A 6,164-nucleotide genomic window follows, 5' to 3' on the forward strand; every position below is an offset into this window, starting at 1 on the left:
GTGCATTGAAGCACCCCAACACGAAGGAAATATCAGCATCAAGATGAAGCTGGCGTGTTATTGTGGTAACTCTAGTAATCAATTTAGGTCTGTGGTTTAAAAAAAAGTGTGCTTCAACACTCAGCATTCTGACTATCTTTTTAGCGAAAACGCTCCGAATTTCCTTGGTTCTGGAAGCAACTCATTCCAGCATTATTATATAATGCCACACTGTACTTATACTAGTAGGGTGTAGTTCCTGGGCCACCAAGTGAAAAATATGATTTAAAAAATATTTGTCAGAAGATTCATTTTTTTTCTTTCTAGAAACGCCAACATTCTGACAATGTTCCTTTTGAACAACGCTACACTTTGTCACCGGAATTCGAGCCCTCCGCCTTGGCTTCTGCGGTGTTCTAGTGGGTAGCGGTATCAATGCGCACTGATTGATGTCTGGCGAAAGAGAAAGAAACTGCGCTAGAAGTGAGCGCTATATACAGGCGCGGCCACCTAGCGGTCTCCTACCAAACTAGAGCAGTCGCCGATAGTGAAGCGAGCGTCACCTGAGCGGTGGCGCGCAATCTAGTACCTTCAAACGGCAGTGGGGCCCAACCCAAGATCAGCGTCCCAGCACCAGATCATTGAAGAGAACGCTTCTTTTTCATTCACAACATTTTTCTTTATTCGTTATTCATCAGATACCCCGCAGCGCCCCAAGGCGTTATAGCAGGGGGGTTACATCAATAAATGACGTACATCTCCGTTCACGCACACAATACAACTTTGTTCACACACAAATAACTGAAATACATTTTCGTTCACACACATAGTAGAATTTTGTTCACACATCAATACATCTTCGTTTAGGTTACAACACGGGTTTACAGCAGTGAATAAAATACACCTTCGTTCCCATTATGTACTTGCATTTCAGTTAGCCTGTTTCACTGTTTAATCCTTCTAGGAAAAAACGAATTGGCATACATGTTCGTTTTAGCTGGGTATTCCGGAATTTCGCAACTATGATCAAAATGTCGTGAAATGTAATGAGGGTTGTGTAGGTATATTTCTCTGTTAATTCCAGTTTTATTGTAGTAAATGCAGTAAAGAAATTTTAATCTCTGCTTCTGGCGGTGGTCAGAAAGACACTCCCATCATAGCTCAGCCTTCATTGCAGTGCAGCTCTCCCCCCTTCCGTACCATCCCAAGACGAACCTGGCAGCACGATTTTGTAATTGTTCCAGAGCAGCAATGAAGGTTACCTCAACGGGGTCCCACACGACACAACCGTATTCTAAGATAGGTCTGATACAAGTAGTGTATGCATACGTTTTAAATTCACATGCGAACATCGCAGGTTTCTTTGAATGAAATTTAAGGCCTTACCAGCTTTGGCTATGAGAGTGTCAACCTGAGGCCTCTATGAACATTCAGATGATAGTATTATACCTAGGTACTTATATGTACTCTCCTGTTTCAACTGTACATTGTTCAGATGGTACTGTGACTGAAATGGTTTCATCTTTTTGGTAAATTAAATATGTACACACTTTGTTATATTAAATTCATTTTCCATTCGGTACACCAGCTATGAATGAGCGATAAGTCTTTCTGAAGTTCTCATACATCATTGTGATAAAAAATTTTTCTGTACACAACACAGTCATCCGCAAACAACCGTATAGAAGATGAAACTCCTGCAGAGATATCATTAACATAAATTAAAAACAATAGCGGACCCAGGACGGAGCCTTGTAGGACCCCTGAAGTAACATCGGTGTATTCGGAGCATTTTCCATTCATTACTACGGTTTGTGTTCTTTGGGAAAGGTAACATTTGATCCATTTAAAAACAGTCTTATACATGTTCAGGGTGGTAAGCCTAAAAAGTAAGAGTGAATGTGACACCTTGTCAAACGCTTTCCGAAAATCTAAGCACACACCTTCAACCTGTCCTACAGTATCTACGCCCGATATTACATCATGATAAAATTCGACTAATTGTGTTGTGCAAAACAGCCCTCTGCGAAATCCATGCTGCTCGTTGATTAGTACCTTATGCTTGTTCAAATGAGTTATTATTTCTTTGTATAAAATATGTTTGAGGATTTTACACGGGATAGACGTAAGCGATATTGGTCTATGATTACCAACGTCTTTTTTGGACCCACTTTTTGTATCGGTACCACGTGCGCAATTTTCCAGTCATGTGGTAAGGTACCTGTCGCTAAAGGTCTTTCAAAAATTGCATGAAGATACATAGAAATTGGCCCCGCACAACGCTTGAGTACTCGAGGCGAAATTCCATCTGGACCACTAGATTTACTCTCATCAACGTCCTTCAATAGTTTTTCAATTCCATTAACACTAAGCTCGACAGGAAGCATACCCGAAATGCTCATAATAGTTGGATGATAATTACAGCTGTGTTTGGGTAAAAATACCGAGTGGAAAAAGTTGTTTAGGCATGCAGCCTTATACTCGTCATTCGTAATTACCTTGCCGCTATAATTTAACTCCTGTATTCCAAAGGAATCTGAGCCACACTGTTTTATGTACTTCCAAAACATTACAGGATTTGATTTCATTTTGTTGCTCAGCTCAGTGAAGTAATCATATTGAGCTTTTTCTATCTTTAGCTTATATTCGTGGGTAATCGACTTCAGTTTTTCAAAGTGAGCAACTGATTTGCTTTTCTTGAATGCGCCTAATGCCCTCTTCCTTTTGTTTATAATTTTTAATATATTTGCTGTTACCCATGGTTGCTTGTGCTTTTTTAGCCGTTGATTGATATGTGGGGTTTAACGTTCCAAAACCACTAAATGATTATGAGAGACGCCGTAGTGGAGGGCTCCGGAAATTTAGACCACCTGGGGGTCTTTAACGTGCACCCAAATCTGAGCACACGGGCCTACAACATTTCCGCCTCCATCGGAAATGCAGCCGTCGCAGCCGGGATTCGAACCCGCGCCCTGCGGTTTTTTTTAGCCGTGATGAATGAACACTGGGGATATGTCTATTTGTCAACTCGGAAATTATATTCTTAAATTTGTCCCACATATCATGCCATTGCCCTCCTCAAAAAGACCTTCGAAAACAGGGAACGAATTACGAAGTTTTTTAGAAATTGCATCGTAGTCACCCTTGTCATATAAGTAGATCCTTCTACTCGTAGGTAACTTCGCACACACTTTTTTCTTTCGGATACAAGCAACAACAGCAAGATGGTCACTAGATCCTGGAATCACAGTCACGTCATTTGCGAAATTTGGCGAGTTACAAAACAACAACTCTAACACAGCGTCATTGCTAGTAGGGGTGGTAACGTACTGCGTCAAACCAAACGTGTCGACGATATTTTTCATCGCAAGGTTCACGCACCCACTTATACCTATACAGGAACCATTACCCCAGGATAAGCCAGGCAGATTAAAATCCCCCCTAAGAGTATTGTCTGGGCTGACGCTTCAGAAAGAATTTCATCTAATGTTTGCATTATGCTAATATCTGAGCTCGGAGAGCGATAAACCACTCCGACCAAAAACGCGAAGTTATCAGGCAGTATTATCTTGCACCATACAGACTCCAGTGCGTCGCACTTATAATCAACTTCGAATGTTTCTAAGCAAGAACGAATAAGTAAAAAAACGCCACCATCTGCTGTGAGCCTATCGTTGCGATAGACGACGTGATTTTGCGGAAACACCTCACTATCAGCAATCGAAGGCTTTAGCCAAGATTCTGTGCCAAGGACTATATCTGCGTTAACACTCTCAATTGAGCCCAAAAGCTCAGCAACTTTATTGACTACGCTTCGACAGTTCACGATGACGGCAACAAGATTTTGACATCGGTATTTCTCCTTTTTTTCTAGTTTGTCATTGCCTGCGTACTGGGACGACCTCTTCTTTTTCGTGATCCCACCTGAAAGCCCTGCCGTTAATAATCATTTTGTCAAAATTCAGCTTCACTTTATTGTTCTTATCCTCTCTTTTTGTCTTGGCATATTCCCACAGCTTATTCCTGATACTTCTTATCTCATGTGAGTAATCTTCGCTAACGCTGTACTGGCAATTCTTGAATCTTTTGGCATTAAGAAGCACTGCCTGACGCTCTTTGTACAATGAGAATTTAACAATAATTGGCCTCTTCTTATTCTCATTACAGCGTCCTAAGCAATGTGCCCTTTCCACAGACTCGAGTTCCATTCCAAGGCTCGCCCCGCCGCGGTGGTCTAGTGGCTAAGGTACTCGGCTGCTGACCCGCAGGTCGCGGGTTCGAATCCCGGCTGCGGCGGTTGCATTTCCAATAAAGACTGAAATGTTGTAGGCCCGTGTACTCAGATTTGGGTGCACGTTAAAGAACCCCAGGTGGTCGAAATTTCCGGAGCCCTCCACTACGGCGTCTCTCATAATCATATGGTGGTTTTGGGATGTTTAACCCCACATATCAACCATCAGTCCATTCCAAGGCTCGTTTTGCAAATATTCTTTATTATAGCTTCGAATTCATCCCAGGATTCTGAGGTTTTATCATCAACGCCATAGAAAACAACATTTTTTCTCCGACTTTTGTTTTCGAGGTCATTTGTTTTCTTTTGCAGATCTTTCACCTGTTGCATGAGTTGCCGTATTATAGCTGCCTGTTCCGTTACAATCTTGCTGATGTCCCTTATCTGGTTCTGAGTTTGGTTAGGATTATCTTTTACTTCCATCAGTATGTTCTCACTTTTTTCGAACCTGGATTCAATGCCGTTTAACTTTGAAATTAAAGTTTCCTGCCCACTCTGCAAACATTTCAGAACTTCCATCTCCGGGGTCTTAGAAGGACCTGGGTTTAGTTTAACATCCCCCGCGAGTATTAACAACAAAATCAAATACAGAACTCTGTTAGAAAATAATCGGAATCTCTTCAGACGCGACGTATGCATCGTGCATCCATGGTTTTTGTTACGAACAGTTAGCAACGTGGGAGGAGCCGGCAATGCATATACAAGACTCCGCGATTGAGATGGGTAGTAATGACTAACCTGCACAAGCAACAGTTGCATCAGCGACATGTCGGCAAGTGTGCCGGCTCCAAATCTCAGGAAACCATCGTGCTGAGTACCTATATACGCCTGATCGGCACCACGTGAGTTCTGTTGGCCCAAATTGATTGGTTGATCCTCGCTAACCCTTACGTGGCTCGGGCCACACGTGCCTCTGACGACAGATGATGACCCATGCACACGTGTGGAGGATAGTCGAGATACTGTAGATGCTGACCAGGGATCAGACAAAAAGGGCTGTGTCCTGCGTTCCGCTGCATCGAAGTGGACCGCAGAAACCAGCAGCAGAGGTACCTGCACCAGCGACAGTTGCATCAGCGACATGTCGGCAAGTGTGCCGGCTCCAAATCCCGATGCGAGATGTAAAGATGCGGACGCGCCTTGAAGGTAATCATCGGAACAATAGGAAGGAAATAACAATAAACATTCCCAAGCCATACCCAATTACTAAACATTCACGTCATACCCCCCATTCTGCGACGCACTTACTCGAATTCCCCCCGTGTCAAGATGCGGGCGGCTTTTCAGGGGCGAAGCTTCTCGAGGCGTGAGTCGGTCGTCACCCGTATGCATACATGTTAGTAGTAAACACGTCCCAGCATATGCACGGAGTGAATGATGATGTGTGGGGCGAAGCCTTGGAGGGTTTTATCGGCAAACCGTGAATAATCCGCTGGCCACATCCGGCCGTCGTCTGTCTGTCTGTCTGTCTGTCTGTCTGTCTGTCCGTCTGTCTGTCTGTCTGTCTGTCTTTCCGACGCACGGACGGACTGATGGACGGACGCACGGATGGACTGATGAATACACTGACAATTGCATGAATGGACGAACGTATGGACGAATGAACGCACAGACGGACGCACGGACGGTCGGAAGCAAGAACTAACGGATGCATGGAAGCACGGATAGACTCGCAGAGGCTTCTCCCCACTCATTATAATTCACTACGTGGATATGCTGTGATTTGTTTTCTATTTTTACGTATTCGACCTATCTCGCGCGTGCAACACCGGAATATTGTCCATTAGGAATAATTTGTATATTGTTTTTATAATCTTGTGAGTGCAACGCGAACATTGCAGCTTATTTACATTTTGCAAAATATAAAACTAGGGGAACAAGACATGGCGAGAAA

This window comes from Rhipicephalus microplus, unplaced genomic scaffold (genome assembly GCF_043290135.1).
Source record: "Rhipicephalus microplus isolate Deutch F79 unplaced genomic scaffold, USDA_Rmic scaffold_12, whole genome shotgun sequence".
Taxonomy (NCBI): Eukaryota; Metazoa; Arthropoda; class Arachnida; order Ixodida; family Ixodidae; genus Rhipicephalus; species Rhipicephalus microplus.